Source organism: Canis lupus, chromosome 10 (assembly GCF_048164855.1).
Source record: "Canis lupus baileyi chromosome 10, mCanLup2.hap1, whole genome shotgun sequence".
Classification (NCBI taxonomy): domain Eukaryota; kingdom Metazoa; phylum Chordata; class Mammalia; order Carnivora; family Canidae; genus Canis; species Canis lupus.
Genome location: NC_132847.1, coordinates 74638312 through 74659467, shown reverse-complemented (window position 1 = coordinate 74659467; position 21156 = coordinate 74638312). Strand labels below are relative to the sequence as shown.

General features: G+C 47.5%; 1 protein-coding gene and 1 long non-coding RNA gene across 3 annotated transcripts in view; one reads left to right on the top strand and one right to left on the bottom strand.

Moving 5' to 3' along the window:
• Window positions 1-4591: 4591 nt before the first annotated feature.
• On the bottom strand, window positions 4592-16677 carry LOC140641952 (uncharacterized). Its single transcript, XR_012038546.1, has 3 exons — window positions 16280-16677; window positions 6048-6307; window positions 4592-5546 (listed from the first exon to the last, which is right to left on the bottom strand). It is a non-coding gene; the product is annotated as an uncharacterized lncRNA (long non-coding RNA).
• Window positions 15412-21156, top strand: part of BRINP1 (BMP/retinoic acid inducible neural specific 1) — a 167199-nt gene continuing 161454 nt past the window's right edge. For both annotated transcript variants that reach the window (XM_072842553.1, XM_072842552.1), the window contains exon 1: window positions 15412-15721. The gene's annotated coding sequence lies outside the window, so the exon portion shown is untranslated. The remainder of the gene's footprint in view (window positions 15722-21156) is intronic.

The following is a 21156-nucleotide window of genomic DNA, read 5'->3' as shown; positions in this document are numbered from 1 at the left end:
ACTTGAGGTGATGCTCCTGGTCGTACCATTTCCTGTGGCTGGATTTTTTGCATTATCACCTCAGCTTTACCGGCCTCAGTTCCTGGACCTTCCAAATGGGAATTCACCCAGTGGTGCTGCCGTAGACTTGTTCTGGATATAATGTGAGACTAAATATGAGCGTGTTTGGTTTTAGCATTTATTATTTACTCTCTGCTCATTCTCCAGGGTCGTGGCCAAGTCGCTCTTTCTGATCACTGTGTTACCTTCATCTAAAGCGGCCACCTCCTCTTCCAAAATCCTTTAGGACAGTTAGTAGTCACATTACAAAGAGTAAAATGAAATGAAATGAAGGAAATTATCATAATAACATTTTATTAAACTCTATAGGTTAAAAATACATCCTTGTAGGGGCACCTGGGGGCTCAGTGGTTGAGCATCTCCCTTCAGCTCAGGGTGTGGTCTTGGGGTTCCAGAATTGAGCCCCGATCAGGCTCCCTGCATGGAGCCTGCTTCTCCCTCTGCCTGTGTCCCTGCCTCTCTCTCTGTGTGTCTCATGAATAAATAAATAAAATCTTTAAAAAAGTACATCATTGTCAACATGGAGCTAATATAAATATTATTATGGACATATTTGGTTTCTTTTCCATATCCTCTTCAATATATGGTGTGTCTCTTACGCTGACCGCGCATACCAATTCACACTAGCCAGATTTCTAGATCTCCATTTCTCAACAGCCGCATGTGGCTGGCTACTGCTATTTCCAAGAACTAGTCCAAGAGAAGACAACTTGCCTCCCTTCTGTGGCCTGGACGCTTTCCTAACAGTACTCGTGAGTGGCAACAGCCATTCAGCAGCCTGGAAAATACTCTGCAATACCTGCTCGGTGTTGGAGTTTTAATCATTTTAACTATGTTTCCTGATAGCTGGGGTTTAAACATCGGTTTGAAAATGGGAGGGAGTGCAGTGCAGGAACTTGACCTTTAAAGGTTATTTTAGCCCTGATCCCATGCCCCATGGATACTTTTAGAGGCATCCTCAGGTCCCTCCGGTAAATAAAGCCGGGAAGACAGTGAGCCAGACCAGCGTGGAACCCCATTGCCCTTGTTTTACGATGCAAAGACGTTCAAGGGCTGGAATGCTGCTGGATTCCAAGGGATTCTGTTTGTGCAGCATGAATGCAGATGTGCCCAAGTGTGTAAGACCCTCGCTCAGTCTACCGTGTCCTGAATCTGGCAGGCTCGCTAAGGCATGGAGGATTATGCAGTTTAAATTGAATGAGAGGGTGACGGTTGTTAAAGAAATATCATTGACAACAACAAAAATCAAAAACAAAAATAAAACAGGGACTCCCTGATTCACCAATGAAATAACATGTTATCTCGGGTCTCCAGACTAGACCAAAGATCTAGAACCAGACGGACTCTGCTGAATCTGTTCGTCGTGACGTTTCTTAGCTACTAATGTGTGGAAAAAGGTGCCTGCAGATTTGGAGCAGCAGAGACACTCTGGGAGGGGCCTGGATTCCCCTCTGTTTCTGCAGAGGCCTGTGGGTGGGGTCCAGGCCGATGGTAATTCAGTAGGCAGCAGAGGCCCCCTGATCGTATCTTCGGTTGATGGCAATTTCCCAGGAGACAGTTGTTTGCACAATGAATCCTGGGCACAGTCAAATAGGATCGCAACTATAGGGGTGTTTGTTTACAGAGGAGGAATGCAGCTCGAATTCCAGTAGACGCTGGGAGAGCAGAGGAATATCAACACAGCTCTCCAGGAGCACATGCAACCCGGCTTGAGCTTGTGAAGAACAGGCATAACTATTCCAACCTGAAAATAATGCATGCTGCAAGCCCTAAAAATGGGTTGGGAAGACACTTCCCTGTCTCTTCCAAGCTTCCAAGCTCCATTTGTGAAAACAGCAAGAGGAACAAGGAACTGAGTCTGGTTCTGGCTCGTTGATCAAGGGACCTCGCAGTCAGTCTTGTCTGTAAAATGTCAAAGGGAGATGAAGGGTCCCTTGCTCAGGGAACCCATTGGCTGCCTTCAAAGAAGATCTGCAAAGCAGGCAGGACATAGCTTGGCTCACCCTGGGAGGCCGGTCAGGGCTTTGGGGAACAGCCATTGCTGGAGCACTTATTGGGTGTTTTTCCAGCATCTAGGTTCATTTCAGTTTACAGATTTTTTTTTTTTAACAGAATGAACCGTAAAATGCATAAACAAAACTTTCTCCTCTTACTTATTTGCTTTGCCTTCTCTACTGTATTTGGGGAAAAATGGTAACACTGTAGCTACCGGGGGGAGTATTTTCCATTATTCAGCTAGTTCATAACCCACACACATGCACCAAGCAGAGAACATGTTCTGGTTGCTCATTTTGTGTTAGATTTCCTAATTTTTGTATCCTGAGGGGAAAAAAAAAAAAGGAGGAAAATGAAGATGGGATTAGGTGTTGATGAACCTACATGTTTTTTTTTTTTTTCATTCAGTTACTCAATAGACACTTATTAAATGCATGCTTTGTGCCAGATGATACCCTAGGTTCTGGGTTTTAATCCTCAGCCCACTATTTCAAAACTGTGAGGCCCAGGTCACTTGCTGAACTTTAATTCCCGTGACAATGAGATAGACACAATCTGATTTCATCCTACACTGGATTGAGAATTAAGGGTGTCAGGCATGATGCCAAGAGGAAATGTTTTCCATCTTCACTCAGTTCCCTGAACTAGATATTATTGGGCCAGTTATACGTATGAGGAAAGCAAGACTCAGGGAGGCAAAGCCATTTGGCCCAGTTGAGCTAACGGCAGAGGTGGGATTTGAACCCAAGTTTGTTTGGCTCCAAAGATTATATTCTCTATCGTGATGTGAAATTCTTTGTAACCACCCAGAACTATTCTCCTGTAATGTTTTATGATACATCTGATTTCATACACAAACCCTAAATATCTCTCTGGGATCTTAGAAGCTTTATGACGTCTTTTACCAAAACCAGCTTTTAGAAGGTTGAAGATGATCTGTAGGCTACAGATTGGATCATTATCATCCTCCAGCCCATGGAGCTGAGACCTAGGCATCAGAGGATATGCTCCACCCGGCTCTGGGTCTGTAGTTCCTGGATGTGACGCAGCAGGCTGCCACATGCCCGGGAGAGGTCCAAAGGCATACTGGAGCTTGTAGAGTCATTGGCCAGTAGCTGCGAAAGGTACTTTGAGATGTTTTTGTTCAATCTTCTCAAAACTGAGGCCCACAGAGGTTAAATAATTTCCTTAGGGTCCCATATGAGTGTAGATCTCCAGAGTAACAGAATCTATTGTACCTATGAATTGGCTCATGAGATTATGGAGGCTGACCAGTCCCAAGATTCTGCAGAGTTGGCATGCAGAGACCCAGGAGATCAGATAATGAGCATTGAAGCCCAAGTCTGAAAGCTGAGAACCAGGGGAGCTGATGCTTCACTTGGAGTCTGAAGATAGGAAAAAGCTGTGTCCCCATTGGAAGGCGGTTAGGCAATAAGGCCATGTCTTATTGAGGGGGTTAACTTACCTTTTTGTCCTATTCAGTTCTTCAACTGATTGGATAAGGCTGACCCACATAAATAGGGCAATCTACTTTACCCAGTCCACTAATTTAAATGTTAATTTCACCCAAAAACATCCTCACAGAAATACCCAGAATCATGTTTGACCAAATATCTGGGCTCCATGTGGCCCGGTCAAGATGATACATAAAATTAACCATCATCAGGTCAGATCATTGGATGAAAAGCCACAAGGAGAACTTAGGCCTCTAGATTACATTCTTGGGTTCTTTCCATTTACATGCTGATTTTGTAGATCTTTCAACATATTGATGAGACATGGCCATCCATGGACTTCAAAGATACCAATATATCAAAGAAACTGATACTGACCAAAGCATGGGAAAATGACATGTGGGTTATTATTAACTGTTTTTTAAAATATTTTTAATACGTAGATACTCAAATTATGCTCTGTAGTCTACTGAAGACAGGGAAGAAGAGACTAAAAATAATCTAGCTTCTATTTCCTAACAACACGCACTCTCTCCTATTCTGTGTGATGCTTGTGAGTTTGGGCATGTAAAGCTAAAATGAAATAAAATCAATTTTTACTATATTTGGTGATGTTTAATAACATCATTAAAATATTTCAAAATTAACTGTGATCACTGAGTTGTAAAATGTGTACGGTTCAGCAGTATTAGCCAACTCTCTCTGATAAGGTATTTTGGGATTCTCAAACAACCCTGAGGAAAATGTAAGGAAAATATTATCTGCATGTGGAAGGTGAAAATGAAGGTTCTAAGAAGTTTCTGGAACACCAATGTTGAAGGTGAACATACTGAGCATGCCCAGTGTTTTCCATGTGAAAGTTTTAAAAATTACCTAAAATTTAAAATTACGTGTGTGTGTGTGTGTGTGTGTGTGTGTGTGTGTGTGTTTTCCTAAGAAAAGCTAATGCCCAGATATGACTAAGGTTGATTGGGTTGGCTATCTGGATGTTTATTGTCTTCTCTGTATTTCCAATAACAGCACCCCAGTTTTCTTTGAAAGAACCACTTTTTAAAAATATTTTATTTATTTATTCACGAGAAACACAGAGAGAGGCAGAGATACAGGCAGAGGGAAGAGCAGGCTCCCTGCGGGGAGCCCGATGCAGGACTTGATCCCAGGACCCCGGGGATCATGCACTGAGCCAAAGGAAGATGCTCAACCACTGAGCCCCCCGGGAGCCCTGAAAGAGCCACCTTTTCTCCCTTAATCCATGTGGTTGAGATGATACAGAGTCACGTCCTGGATTTGGAGCATCAGGGGACCGTGATGGAGATTCCACAGTGGGAACACAGCCCTTTCCCAGCCAGGGGGACACGATCTCAGAACTTGGCTGGGACTTTGGGGAGCCGTTGGCTTTCGTCTTCCAGCTCTGTGTAGGTCAAGTCTGCCCCAGCGTTTAGCCAACCCAAAGGGAGAAAGAACTGAGAGGAGCAGGATGAGTCCTGAGGACATGGAGACCAACTCAAAGTCAGTTCTACATCTGCTTTATTTTCAGTTTCATGAACCAACAAATTTCTTTCTTTGCTTCAGCCAGTTTCATATGAGTTTCTTGTCATTTATAAGCAAGGGAGTGCTAATTGATACAGCGAGTTTGATTAACTACTCCCATTCAAAGCCCATCTGAATCTGTTGGAACCCCCTGGAGTGTGTAGCGATCCTGCAAGATGATTAGCATGGAAAAGTATATAGCTTGGTTATATCATGGTCTGATTATTTAACAGTGTTATTATCAGCGAGATCTAACACAGGCAAATGTCCTAGCAGAGGAAAACAATGACTAAATTCATTAACCATGGCTTTGTTTACCTTCTTATTGTTTAATCAAACAGGCATTAATTTGTTTCTTGGGATACCCGTCCCTGGTAAAGCCAGTGGTGCCCACATAGCAAGGAAAGAGGGTTTGATATCTGTGAATTTCTGGATTCCATAAATATTGTATTTTTCGGAAGCAGCAGCAGGGACCCAGGCTGCGTAAACAATTTTCTGTGCTGACATCTGTAATAAAACACCAAGAATGATAAAAGTTGAGCAGTGCTTGACCTTCAGAGGGGAAAGGTAAAGGTATTCTTGATTCACAATTTAGGTAATTCTTTCTATTTGATCTTGCCATCAGACAGGCATGCTTTTATCTCTAACATCTATAGAGGGCCTTCACCTGTCTCGGGAAGAGAGCAACACAGAGCTGACACGTAGGTTTCATCTCTCATGACAAATCTAACTGATTGGTAGTTGTTGCCTAGAGGGCTGTGCTAAAAAGTGTTTTGGGGCATTGTGGGAGAAGGTTTCATGATCAATTAGCAATGGCTGCCCCAGGCAAGAGATGAACAAGAGGTAACAAGGAGGAGACACCAAGAGATATTGACAGTCTAAGAATATCTGGTGGTTTGAAACAAAATACAGATTAATCAGCTAACCTCAAGCTAATTGCAATAGAAAGCAATTATGAACGGTAACAAAAAGATGCATTTATGTTATATATAAAATAACCAACCATACCTTCTCAAAGACAGAGACCCTGACCCTGGGGGGAAAATGCATTGATTTGCCACTTTGATATCTCTTTGGACTCAAGTGGAGGAGGATCCAGTCTCTGTGTTGCAGTTTTGCAAAAGTGTAACCCAGCATGACTGAGCACAGAAGAGCACAGCAATTAAGAACACAGATTTACAGGCCTGGGTTCCAAGCCAAACTTCAGTTCTCACTACGGTGTATTTGTAAGCAAACCGTTCCACCTCTCAGATCCTCCGTTTCTTCATCTACAAAAGATCAGAGCAATGTATCAGCCAGGATTCTGTTGCCATAGATAACCTACAAGATAACTCTGAGTCACAGCTCTTTGTGAAGTTTATTTTAATTTACTTAATTTATTTTTAAAGATTTTTATTTATTTATTTGAGAGAGAGAGAGAATGCGCACAAGCAGGGGGAAGGACAGAAGAGAGGGGGAAGTAGACTCTCTGCTGAGCAAGGAGCCTGATGTGGGACTCGAACCCAGGACTCTGGGATCATGACCCGAGCTGGAGGCAGACGCTTAACTGACTGAGCCACTCAGGTGCCCCAGTTTACATAATTTATTAAATTTTGCAATATTTGTGAAGTACTTAGCAAACTTTCTTGTGCTGTATAAGTATAAAACTAGTGGCAGGTAAAAACAACAAAGAGAAATAGCATTACAACGGGTATCCTTTCTGTTTAACCCAATCAGAAATGTAACTTAGTCAGAATATGTCATGTATGGGGTACTCATGGTGTGGAGGACACACATGGATTGGGGTCTGGGGAAGGTTTCACTGTTTAAAAGGACAAATATAAAAAAAAATGCCTTGTGTTATCCCTTTTCCTTGAAAGACCTCTACTTAGAGGTGGTAGGAAATCATGGTTAAGTACCTTGAATTATGAGCTCAACTATATGAATTCAAATATTAGTTTGGTGCCTACTAGCTCTTTTCTCATTGAAGACGATAATCATAACATCTACCTATTGGGATTTCTGTGAAGATTATATGGGTTACTACCTGGAAAGTCATTACAGAAATCCATGCCTGAAGTAAGCACTCAATAAATGCTGTTATTAATAATTATGTAATTCCTGTTTGGAGGTATAACACTTCTAAGCATGGCACTCATCGATTGAGGCTTACTGGATGTCAATCTTCATGATAAATGCTTATCTCATTTAATCATTACAACAACCTTATTGGGATAAATGTTACTTCCTAATGAGACTCTCTTCCCGAGGGGAATGGTCTATTCACTGCTATAGACCAGATGTCTGGTTCAGAGAAGGTGCTCAATAAAAAAAAAAACAAAAAACAAAAAAAAAAAGTCTGGATAAGTTATTCGATTTTCATTTGCCAAATGAGGACATTGAGATTTGCAGGGGTTAATTTTATATGCGTGTACGTTTCTTGGTAAGGCTAACTGTGTGTCTTGCCCAGATATGCTGATGCCGGGTCCAGGCTCAAAGTCTGTTTGGCTTTGAAGTCTGTTTCTCATAACCACTATGCTCACCAACATGAAAAAGATTAGTGTCTATTCACACCTCAGAAAAGCATTATGTCGCCAGATCAGAAGACCATCTTACTGAGAGCAAGCTGTGGGGCCGATGCAAACTCATTTTCACATCTCCCAACCCCAATAATCATAGTTATCCAGATGGAATTAACTTTGAAATTATATATCAACAGAGCAAGGCTTTATATAGAAGTCACTCAATGGATTAGCTTTGCAAGCTGAGGGGGAGAGATTTCTCATTCTCTAGGCTGGGAGGTATTTATGAATGGACATGAGGTAGGCTCTCAGGGCTGGAGATGCAGGATAGCAATTCCCAGGGGCTTAGCACCACCTGATCAAGCAACACCAGAGCTGAAAGGGAGGACTATGAATTTGATCTAAGTGCCTAATGTACAGACTATGTTATTGTTCTATTGCTGGGCAACAAATTTCCATGAATGTAGTGGCTTAAAAAAACACGTATTTATTGTTTCACTGTTTCTGTAGGTCAGAATTCCAGGCGTGGAGTGACGGGATTCTTCACTCAGGGTCCGGTGAGATTGCAGTCAAGGGGTCAGTGATTGTTACCTAGAGCTTGACGTCCTCTTCTAAGTGCACAGGTTGTAGGCAGAGTCCATTTCCCCATAGTCGCAGGACCCACCCACATCCCTGTTTTCTCGCTAGCTTTCAGGTGGGGACTATTTACAGTTCCTAGAGACCATCCGCTGTTCTCTGCCACATAGTATTACATAATCACCAAAGCAATGACTCATCATATTCACAGGTTCTCCCCACACTGAAAAGAGAGGGGATTATACAAACACAAGGGTCACTGAGGGTCAGCCTAGAATTCTGCTTACCACGTGCATTGAGAACGCATGACTCTGAAGGACAAATAGACTTACTCTGTCTGGGATACAGGGCTTATTAGAGACAGAACTGGATTAATGGCTACTCATCTGGCTCCAAGTTCATCTCTCTACTTTGGTCCCTGTAAATCAAATATTTCAAAGTTCTGCATTTGAAACTCAATCATGTTGATTTATGATGCTACATTAGTCAGGATACACTTGGTAGCAAGTGACAAAAACTCTAATCAAACTGGCTTAAATCGCACGGAATGTTATTGGTTCACAGGGTCGACCATCCGTCCGTGACTTCGGGCATCTCTGGATCTATTTTGTAGGTAGGTGTTCCTTCTTCTTGTCCTCTTCTCAGTTGGTTCTCCTCATTGTGATGGCAAAGGTAATTTTTTTTTTCTTTGATGGCAAAGGTAATTGCCAGAACTCCAGGCTTGAATTCCTCCGGATAGGTATGCACGTTATTATTATTTTGCTCTTAGGAGTCCTTTTTCATCTTGGTTCTAGTAAATGTTCTGGAGCTGATTCATTGTACCACTCTGAGTCAACACCCATCAGCTTTGATCATGTGCCCTAGAGCTAGGGGGTAAAATCAGCACCTTTCAAATCAAATGAATTGAGAAACGCAGAAGGCTGGTTTCCCAAAGAAAAATAAAGGGGCTGTTATCAGAAGAGGAACATGGATGTGAGGCTGGCAAAAGCTACCAATAGCCTATGCAGGGCTCCCCCTAGTGGAATGTGGCAGAGAGTGAGAGCGGGGGTAGGGCAAGCCTACCAGGAAGAGGGACGTTCGTGCCAAGAGAGAATAGAGTGGAATAGATTTGTCATGAAACCACCAGAATCATGTTCAACAGAGAAACAGAGAACCGGTAACCAACCTCCATCATTTTGAATACCTGGGCTAAAGTCATGGGTCTGTCACTGCAAGGTGTTACCCACCTGCAAGTCATACTCAGTCGACCCTATTGTCTTCCTCTAGGAAGTGGGGCTACCTGCCATGCCTACTGCATCATTCAGTCATTGCAAAAATATAAGGCTCCGAATAACAAAGTAAAACAAGGGAGAAACCATATGAGATTTCAAAAGGGCTTACATATGCTGAATTATTAATTTAAGTAGAATATTGAAATTTGCAATAGGGATATTCCTTGAGCCTGAGCCAATAGGATAGTATTTTTCTGGACACCTTTTGTAAAGTCCTTTTTAGAAATCGTATGCCACCAGGGAAATAGTCTAGGCGAGCTGAGGCCTAAGGAAGCCAGAACTTTGGAAACATGAGAGGGAGGGAAGAGACAGAGAGAGAGAAAGAGAGGTGTGCCTAGCAAAAACAGTTTGTATGTGCTCATACCTGGTTTCTAATGGTTGGGGGATCCTATTGGATGACCAGGAGACCAAGAGTGTCAAGGTATTAGTAGGTAATGCAAGGCTCCAGAATATCAGTGTGTTTACCAAAAGAACATAGTCAATAGACGGGGACACTAAGATCAAGGTTCACATGTGCAAATAAGCATCAAAGGCAGAGAGTAAAGAGTATTGATATAGTTAAAGATTGAAGGGCTTATGAAGAACTCCTGGACTCCTATTTACTCAATAAACGTGTAGGATGGTCTCCTCCCACGTAAAGGACTAGGTGTCACAGTGACTATGGGCTTGGAGTCTGTAGCAGTGTGGCTTGAGTTTGAATGCTGGCTCCGGTATGTGACGTTGGGCAATTTGTTGAACCGTCTCAGTTGTCCTCACCTGAAAATGGGAATAATAATCATAACAATAGTACTGATATCAAGATTGTTTGAAGGATTAAAATAAATAACGTCTGTGAAGCACACAGAGCGGTCCCTGGGACAGAGCGAATGGCTAATACATGTTCACCAAATTGTTATATACCAAGATCTCATCCTGAAGATATCTTTTGTGCCTATAATTTTTCATCCTAGCTCAGGAAAACATATATTAAACAAATACCACCAATAACTTCAATCACAATGATTATACATGTTATGAAGGACACATTAAGATCTGTGAGAGAGCTGGTAGCAGGGGACCTGCCTTGGTCTAAGGTCAGGGAAGTGACATTTACCCTGATACAGAGCAAGCAGAGCCTGGCCAGTGATGGGAAGTGGCTTCTGGTAGAGGCAACAGCTAGCACGAAGTCCTAGGGGCATTAAAGAAACACTGTCAACTCTAGTAATTGGAAGGGAGTCAGTGTGGTCGGAGTGAAGGGGGAGACACTATATTAGGGAGAAAGATCACGCACAGCCCTGTACAGTTCGTGATAAAATTTGTTTTACCCTAATTGAATTGGTAGAGGATACGACATGTAAACTAAATGTTTAAGAATGGGCCAGATTCAGTCATACAGAAGTGAAGGGTTGCTGGAGAGAGAAAGAGAGAGAGAGAGAGAGAGAGAGAGAGAATACTAAATGACATATGGCATTTTTATTCAATTAGGAGATGCTCATAAAAACCTAGATGAGAGACGTGGAAGGCCTAAATGTTGCTCATACATAGTAATCACTCAATAAATATTAGTTCTTATTAATGCAACTGCTTTTAAAACAAAGTAAAAATAGCTCTTGATAGGTGCAAAATATTATACCTCATACAGAGGCAAATTTTCTCTCCTCTTAGCTCTTGTGGCATTTCCCGTAGACTCTGCATGTGCCAGCTACAGTCTCTGGAGCATTGCGAATATTTAGGGATAAGTACGGGTTGGCAATGGTCGTCAGACTCCTAGAAAACGGAGGCCAGAAAATATATTCCTTTCTGAATCTTGTACACAACCTCACCTTCAGTAGGCACTTAGCAAACGTGGGCTCTTTCTGCAGTTGTTCAGTCGGTTCTAACCCAAAGTACCCCAGATTAAGGGATTTTAACTCCTTTGAGGTTTGACAGAAGTAGTAAACTTAAGCTTTTGAGGCAGCGGCAGGTGGCTCAGAGTCCTGCACAAATAGGTTTAAATCTTATCTTTATTTAAGGAGGGGGAAGTGAAACCCCCATTTCATCACTGAACATTTATCTATATTTCTTGTCTATTTCTAGAAAAAGGCTGTTTGCCTACTTTTTGGTTTCCCTGTTGGTTTCCCCATTCCAACTTCTCAAGCTCAAACCCAAGTGGAGCAACCTATAAAATCTAAGGTCAGGCCGGAGACCAGAGAAGTTACCTACCCTAGAGGCTCTAAAGTTGGGGTCCATGTACAGACATTTATGAAACAGACAGGCAAGAAGGAGTTCTATGAAATTCAATGCAAAATTTTGTGGGTGTTTTTCTAAGTATACGTTCCATAAGAGAGAGGGTCTGCAGTAATTGTGAGGTTCTAACAACTCTAAAAGCATGATCCAAAGCTTGTCAAATCATCATGTCGGGAAGACTCAAAAGGAACCATCGCACTGTCACAGTACACGTCCTTAAGAAAAGGTTCCATTCTAGTATCACCCAAGATCTACAGTCGGGAAGTTCTTCCTTAAGTCTACCCTCATCCTTTGGCATCTCTTCCCCCATGCAAGCCCTTGGTAAATTTAGTGGAAATAGCAAACAGCTGCTCACCAACACCCACCCCAAAGAAAGAACAAGACATTTCTCACATATCTCAAGCTGCCTTAAATGTTCTTTCTTTGGCAAAGAAGAAAAAAAAAGAAATATATTTTTGGCCTCTAAACCTTTTCCCACCCGTGTGTATTTCTGTAGAAATGTTATCCATATGGTTCCGATTGCTTTCTCCATAAGTCATTAGGAATGCTTTGCACTGAGAACTTTTCTGATGACCAGGAAGTCTTTGGAGACTTTTAAAAATGGCTCTCTTAGCCTTTCTTCATAGAAACAGGGAAGCTAAACATAGCCAAATGCAAATGAACTAAGACCTGGAAAGGTTGGAGTTTTATTCAAAACCCAGAAATCATAAGGCTCGGGTGAGTTTTAAATCTGCCCATGCAAGGCATTTCCCTCCTTCTCCAGGGACAAGAGTTGATAAATACTCCATTGGTAGAGAGGATGCAATGGTCTCAGCCACTTAAGTTGATATTTAGGCATAAAATGTGGTGACCCCATTAAATTCTAAGCTCTTCCAGTCACCCCGAGGCTTCTCCCATTACTTCCGGTGGACAAAGTAAAGACCTAAATTTGGGTGTGGAATCCCTGACTCCATCACCTACTAGCTAGCAATACCTTGACATGCTGCTTAGAGTTTTCAAGCTCCAATTTCCTATGATGTAAAAATGGGGTCATGTTACCTAGCTCATACCTCACAGCATTTTGAGAATTATAAGAGATAATTTAGGGAAGATCCAAATGAAATGTCTAGTGCATGGGGAAAGTCAAAAATTCTTTTTCTTTCTGTCTAATAGGGGTTGGAACTGGGGTGGGGGTGGGAGGTTCTATGCTTCCTGAAGGAAATATTGACTATGTGGAGCAAAGGAGAGGAAGATAGGAAAATGTTCCAGAGTGTTACGTCCCCTCTTTCTAAGGCATCAGGACCGCAACCCATTTCGGGAAATTGATTAAGAGAGAAGAGCTATGAGGAATCGGTCTGTACTTTGGTCGTCCTCGGAAGCTGCCTAACGAGGTTGTTTCAGACTGATTTCAGAACTGCATTCCCAGCAGGGCTGCTGTTGCCTCGTCTCACTCAAGGAGGCATATCTGAGCTGGAGAATGATGGAGGAACAGAGGGAAAGGGAGGAAAGAATAAAAGAAGGGCTGGGGTAGAGAGAGAAGAAGAGGAGAGAATGAGATGAGAGCAGGGAGGAAGGGACAGGGCACAGCAACCTGAAGCTTCGTGCTGAAATGGATGGGAAGTGAGGTGTGTGTTGTGAGGGTTTTCCTTTGTGCTTTGAATCAAAGACAGAACTGTCTCGGGGACCAGTGTCCAGGATCTGAACCAAGGCCAGAAGCCTAAGGGGGGGGAAAATTGTCCAAGCAGAAAGGGAGAAGTTTCCACCAGGAGGAAAGCGCTCCCTTGGTCCCAGTCCCAGGGGCTGGGGCGCTGTCCGTGGTGCTGACCGCACGTCCTTCGGACCAAAGTGCAGGAGGAGCCAACGCAGATTTGCACACCCTACTGCTCCCCTTTTCTCTGCCCCCCACCCCAAGTTCTCAGTCCTGCACTGCCGAGACTCATTCTGATTAGCACACTCTCCTCCTCTCTTTTTTTTCCTTCCCTCCTTGTCAATTAATCCCCCCCCCCAAGTTCTCCATCCCTCACTCAATAATTTCTTTTCCATTTTGTTTCAAGACTTTTCTAATCAATTCGGGAGCGCCTAGACTCTTCTAGCCCCCCTCCCCCAAGTTATCAGGTCTCTTTACTATGACCCCCTGAATAATCATAACGTGAATAACAAGAACAATGAGAATACAGTTAACATGGGCCTTCCCTAGGTGTCAGGGAGTATTCCCAGCGCTTTTATATAAATTAACTCATTTAAATCTTACGCCAACCATGCTAGCTAGCTAGCTAGGGGGAGTATATCATTCTATTACACAGATGGGAAATTGAGGTTTAAGAGGTCAGTAATCTGGCCAAGATCACGGATGAGATTGTGACCCCTCTAGAGCTGACCCTTTTACGGAACCTGGGTTCCTTTACATTGTTTTTTTCATCACCTTTCCCTTAGTCCTCCATCTGGCAGCTTCACTGATGTTACCTACCCTGGCCTAAGCTTCCAGGGACTAGCAGTCTTCATTGCTGATTTTTTTTTTTTTTTTATTAGAAGCAGCAGCAGCAGCAGCAAAGTAAGCGAACACACAGAATGTGTCCTGCGTGAGAATTCAGATCGTGCGCTGGCCTTCTTTGTAGGGAGAGGCCCCCAGGTCAGCACCCAGAGCCTGCGCCTCGGGCCTAATTCGGAGTCTTGGATTCTGTGCATTAATGCCCTAGCCACCCCCCACCCCCACCCCCCGGCCGGTACCCTCACCCCTTCTCTGCCTCTGGTGCTATAGAGGGAACTTTGCGTCCCATCAGCTTCTCTCCTGCATCCTGCCCACGCAGAGAGGCACTTGCTTAATTCCGGGAGGTTACGTGGGCTCATGCCTCCACGTACAGGGAAACAAACAGTCTTAAAGACTCAGAGAGGCCCCCGGATACACACGGACCCACACAGGCACCTCCCCAGACAACACCACACTCGCAGAGGCGCACAGACGCCCTGGCACCCGCGTACCCAGGAAGGCTCCGGCTCCGGCGCCCGCGCCCTGGGGGGCAGCTCGCTGCGGGGTTTGTGCACACGTCCCCGGGGCAGCGCCACCCTGTCTGCAGGCCCAGAGGCTCCCCAGGGGCTCGGCCTGGCGCCCCCCAGCCGCCCCTCCCTCCCTCGGAGAGGGCCTGCCCCTGTCTCCTCCCCGTCCCCCTCTGCCCCTCTCTCCCCCCTCTCCATCCCCTCTTCCCCTCTGCCCCTCTCCCCCCTCTGTTCCTGTCTCCCCCTGTCCCCCTCTTCCTCCCTCTCCCCCCTCCCTCCCTCCACCTCCTGTCTCCCTCTGCCCCTCTGCCCCCTGCCCCTCTCCCTCTCTGCCCCTCTCCCCGTCTCCTCCCCCTCTGCCCCTCTCCATCCCCTCTCTCCCCCTCTGCCTCTCCCCCCTCTGCCCCTCTCCATCCCCTCTCTCTCTCTCTGCCTCTCCCCCTTCTGCCCCTCTCCATCCCCTCTCCCCCCCTCCAACCCCTCTCCCCCTTCTGCCCCTCTCCATCCCCTCTCCCCCTCCTCCCCCCTTCTGCCCCTCTCCATCCCCTCTCCCCCCCGCCCCTCTCCATCCCCTCTCCTTTCCTCCTCCTCCTCCTCCTCCTCCTCCTCCTCCTCCTCCTCCTCCTCGTCCTCCTCCGCCTGAAGCTGTACAAAACCCTCCTCCGCGGGGCCGGGCCGCGCGCTCCGCCCCCCGCCCCCGCCCCGCCCCCGCCCGGCGCCGCTCCCCCAGTCCCCGCCGCCCGCCCGGCCAGGCCCCGCCCCCCGCGCAGCCCGGCCCCCGGCTCCCCGCCCCGACACCGCGGCGCTCGCGGACTCCCCGGTACAGTCGCCGCCGCCTGGCTCCGGGTCCCCACGGCTGCGAGCCCATCGCGCGCGGGGGGCAGGCGGGCGAGCGCCGGGGAGCCGGGGAGCCGGGAGGCCGGGGGAGGAGCGACCGCCCCCGGGGCCGGGATCCCTGCCTCCGCGCTCGGGGCCGCCGAAGGGGACTTGACGGCTGAGCATGAGCCAGGCTGCCGGGAGCCAGGTCCCCGCGCGCCCGCAGTCCCCGCGCCGCTCCCGGAATGCGCGCTGGCCGCCGCGCTCTCCCAAGTTCCCCGCGAGCCGAATGACGGGCGTCCTCCCGCAGCTCAACGCCGGGGCCGGGCGCTGAGTCCAGGTAAGGCGGCGCCGCGCAGCCCCTGCCCGGGGCCCCTGCCCGAGCCCCGCGGCCCCGCCGCCCTTGGGGCGCCCCCGCCGCGCCCCCCGCGCCCCCGGGGTCAGACGCGGGCCCCAGCAGCGGCGTGTGCGCCCCCCGCGCGCTCCCGACGTGTGCGCCGCGCTGGGAACTTGATGTGCCGCCGTGTGCGTGTGTGAGTGTGTGTGAGTGTGTGAGCCTGCGTGTGCAGCGGCGTGTGCGCGCGCCTGTGTGTGTCGGGGGGGCACCCGGAGGTCCTCTAACCTACTTAGGGCGCGATGTGCGTGTGCATGCTCGTACGTGTGTGTTTGGATGTGCGCGCTCGTGTGTCTTCTCGGTGAGGTCCCTCCAGCTTCCATGGAACGGGGTCCTCGCCACAGGATCACGTACCACCGGGAAACCCGCCGCCGTGCGCCCGGTCTCGGGGCTGGGGTCTGGGCAGCCCTGGGGGGATGAGGAGGGCATCCCATTTCCCCCAGTATTGGCACCCTTGAGGGAAGATGCCTCCAAACGCTGGAGACCCGCTGCGCTTGGACTCACCGGTTAATATGAAAAGAGAAATGGCCAGACCCCGAGGCAATGACACGCTGTCACTTTAAATTCCACACTGGGCAGGCTCCAGGATTCTGATGGGAATTTGGAGTCACTGGGCAGTGGGTGACAGAGGAAGGAAGTGAGCGGTGGGCTCCTTCTGTGGGGCTTGGCAAGTCTGGGATAGAGCCTGCCCTACCTCTCCGCTTGTGAGCCGGAGAGCAAAACAGCACACCTCCTGCTCCTGGTGCTTTACGGGGAGGATCTGGGCAAGTTTGCATGGACCCCCCCCCCCCAAAGGGAAAGGCCGGAAGAGTCCTCAGGGACCTGCTCATCCATCGTAGTTACACAGGATCACAGAAAAAAATCTCATGGTGGGGGGGGGGGCAGCTCTCGGTAATATGGGAGGAGATGGATGGGGCACTTCCCTAAGACATCCCTCCTTCCCGACCCTATTTCGGAGAGGCTTGGGGAGCCCCAAGACAAGCTCTCCCTAAACTGTGCCTCCCCATGGCTCCACTGGAGTTGGAGGAAATGGGAGAGCAGAGAGCATGTGCGTGCATGTGTGTGTGTGCATGTGCGTGTGCGTGCGTGTGTTTCGGTGCTGAGAGACCTCTACGATCTGTGAAGGGTTGTGGGTGGGGAACTCAGGGCAGAATGTGGCGGTAATTGACTTAAACTGCTGTCGATTTGCACCTGACATCTCTTGCTTGGCTCCAAAATCCTGCCAAGGGCATGGGGGCCGTGCGGGGAATGCCAGTAAGGAAGCCGGTTTGGGTCCAGTCCCTCTTCCTCCCTCCCCACCTCCGCGGGGCTCCCCGGGTAAGTCCCTTGGCCGCCCCGGCTGGGTCCTGCTGGGCTTGGACTCTGGGGCCAGCCATTGATTTGATTCCCGGCTGCCTCTTACAGGCTCGCCCTACTCAGCAAAAAATGCTGAGTTTTACTGCTGTTAGCATGGCTTCCCGACTCGGCAGCTGGTACTTTCCCAAGGTAAGAAGAGGCAGCCGAGCTGCCGTCAGCCATGGAGGCTGGCGTGGGCAAGGGCTGATGGCCGGGACGGCCTCCTGTCTCCCCTGGCTGGCAGATAGCCACTGGGAAGACCTTTGGAGGAAAAGAAAAGTAGAAATCGAATTGTGTTTTTAAAATGATATATGTGTGTGTGCACGTGTGTGCATGTGCGTGTGCGTGTGCGTGTGTGTGTGTGTGTGTGTGTCTTCTGGGAGAGATAAAAGCAAACATGTGTTTGCAAGAACCTGCCCTGGCGGGTGGGTGACGGTGCTACCTGCAGGCACTTGCAGACACACAAGTCTCTGGCCAGAGGCTGACACCGCAGGCTGCAGCCTTCACGGGGCCACAAGGAATCTGCTTCCAGAAACTCAGGCCAGGGCAGGGCCCCCTCGTTCGTTTTGGGTGCGGGGTGTGACATCAAAGGAGGAGACCCGATGTTCGGAACTGCTCTCGCTGTATCTCTTTTCCAATTCATAGACAGTTGAAGCCGGAGGAATACTGAAGAGCAGACAGGCAGGACTGCGGCCCGAGAGGGGCTGAGAATTCCCTAACAGTCTCCAGCAAGTTGGTGGTGTGCTCGGGCTAGGGCCTGCGGTGCCCGCCGCCCAGGTCAGCGTCCTTTCCACTCCCCCCCCACCCAGGGACTGCGCGTCGGCCCCATTCCCATCTGACCGCTATGCTCCCACCCGAAACAATCGCTGTCTTCCCTCACCAGACTTCTCATTTCAGAGCTGCTCTGTCTGGAAACCTGACCTCGGAGGGAGAGGGTCCAGGGCCTTGATCACTGCCCCGCTAGACAGACAGACACGCAGACAGATACGCACACACGGGCACACACACCGAATCCCACGTAGGCATGGACTCGGTGCCGACTGTGGCTGGTAGATGGAGTCCAGCGGAGCCTCCGGACGGTACCTGAGTTCTTTATTAGGGAACACGTCGCCTTCCAGAGAGCCAAGTGTACACCCTTCTACCGACGTGAATACTACAGGCAAATTAATTCCTTCATATTCAGGAGACTCTTGCCCCGTGCGAGTATTCGGACTGCCGTGGCAGGATCATGCCCAAGCACGCGTGTACACATGCACTCACACACACACATGTGCACACAGATTTAGAAACCTTTCCTACTTGCCATATTCCCCAAAAGGGAATTTCAACCTCCGCACCAAATTGTGTTCCCCTATATAAAGGCATCACCCACACGGAGACTGGGACTCATCACCCCAGGGAAGGGAGCATATACATCCCCGGGAGGGACAGGCTCCGACCACGTCCACACAGAAGTGCTCCCCGACTCCTCCATGCTCGTTTTGGGGTGCCGGCGAGCACTGGGAAAAAACATGGGGGTTTCAGGCCCATCTGCAGTAGAGCCTTTTTCCACGCAGGCTTTTTCCGAGGCTGGATGGCACTTGAGCTCCCAGAAGGGGGAGCTGTGACTCCATTTCAACCAAGGAGAATCAGCTCCGAGATTCCAAATCCGCTGTTGGGCCCCCGTTGAGTTTCCATGGCCCAGCTCAGGCTGCAGTGAACGCATTTGACGTGGTACAGGTGGGGACTTTCGAAACCCTCTCCCCTGGCCGGTCCAAATAAGATGCCGTCGTGCTTGCAAGAGTTTAGGCTATTGACCACAAAGTCTTCCATTTCTCAGGAGGGTCTTTGCCCAAAGGGGCCTTGGGTGGTGTGAGGAGACATTTTTTGATTCACATCCTCTAGCCTGTTCCCTCCCAGTTCCTTAGATGAAGTCACCAGTACGCATCCCCTGAACAGGCCACTAGGGTTAGACATAACCTGCCCTTCTCTCCCTGCGTTCCCCTGGCTAAAATTCAAAGATTAATGAATTGGCCACGGAACCTCTGGTAATCACATTAAAGACAAAATGGGGGTCATGTGAAGAGGACCAATTTTCTCATGTCATTCTCCAGATAATCCCCGTCAGTCGTTTTTCCACTCTAACCATTTCTGCAAGGAATACCTTTATCTTTCCTCTATCTCTCAGCTTCAGCATCTACTTTAAAAAAAAAAAAAAAAACCTACCGGTATTTTAACGTCCAGCTCAATTGACCCTTCCAAGATGTCTTCCCCAAATCTTATTTTGGAATAAATCACTCTCTCTCCCCGTCCTCTTATATGATTTTGTCTGAGATTCTATTTCAGCTGGGTCTGTGTTTGCCCTATTTTGTAGCTCCATGGGTATATGCCTCGCTTGCCCTCCTCAATATGGTCTTGGTAAGAGCATTTTTTTTAAATCCCCGGGGACTGACACATAGTAGTTGCTCTGTGTATGTTTGCTGTTGCGTTTGAGTCTGGTCTCAATCATAGCTGTCGTCTCTCTCCCTCTCTGTCTCACTCTCCCTCCTTTGATAATTGTTTCGTGTTCATGCAAAGCAATACGATCATGGCTTCAAAATCGTGCTGCCCAATACCGTCAATATAGGCATATCGGTGATGAAACAGGCAGGTGAAATTATATCCTCCTTGGAAGTGAACGTTGCCCTACTGCGTTCCAGGGTCTTTAGTTTTCTTCTCATTTAATCTTCCCTCCTACCCAGTGAGACAGATACAGCCCTTTCAATAGAAGAAGGAGGTGAACCTCATGCTGGCTAGGTCCCTTGCCCAAGGTCACGTGGGCAGCACAGCTACACTTGGAACCTAACTGCCCCTTGTTTCAGCATCTCTGCTTTTTCCGGTAGACAGACCACTGAGTTAATGGTAACCATCGTGGATGACCAACAGGATTGGGTTGTTCAGGGGATTTTAGTATAGATCGGGGGATAGTATTAACTCTTTGAAATTGATGTTATGAAGGGGTCATGGGGCCATTTGATCAAGAATCTCAGCGTTTTAAGGTTTCTCAATAACTAGACCTTTCTCCTTATTTGAGAATCAAGTATCCTTTTTTTTTTTTTTTTAATACCTGTAACACATATCCACTCCATCTCATTTTTAGTACTTTTGGCAATGGTGAAGTCATTATCGCACAAATCAGCCTAGGTTGTATAGGGAGAGCTTTGCTGGGATGTTTTCTCACTGTGTCCCTAAATCTGCCTTTTTGTCCTTAAGTCTCTGAAATCATACAACACAAATATAATTCTCTTCTAATGATCAGTTCTTCCTCTATTGTGGAAGCATAATCATATCATCATAAGTATTCTCCTCCGGGAGGGCCTCTTGCCACAACCCTGTCTCCTGTAACGTTCGTTTGGGCCCCTAGCCAAACTGAATGTCGTTCTCTGGGCATCCTCTAGTTGATCACGTTTGTAGGGTTTAGAAACCACAAAAGGGGAAGGGCGACCTACAGTTGAGTAAGGATTAAAAGGGGCATTGATTCATCCATTTATTCAACAAATATTTATTAGGTGATGACTATTTTTCAAGCGTTGCTCCAGACCCATGCTATCAAGTAGACCTTGCTGTGATAATGGATATGTTCTCTGTGTTGGGCAATAAGTATGGTAGCCACTAAGCCCGTGTGACTCTAAGCACTTGAAATGTGGGTGGTGTTACTGATGAACTGAATTTTTTTTTAATTATTTGTTTCTTGGAGAGGGAGCCTGAACAGGGGGAAGTACAGAGGGAGAGGGAGAGGGAGAAGCAGACTCCCTGCTGAGCAAGGGGCCCGACTTGACTCAGGACTCTCTCCCAGGACCCTGGGACACTTAACCAACTGAGCTGCCCAGGTGCCCCCATGAACCGAGTATTTAATGGAATCCAATTTTAATTTTAATTTCTTTTTTTAATTGATAGCTTTGTTTATTTTTAAGATTTACTTATTTATTCATGAGAGACACACAGACAGAGAGAGAGAGAGAGAGAGGCAGAGACACAAGCAGAGGGAGAAGCAGGCTCAAGGCAGGGACTCGATCCTGGATCTCCAG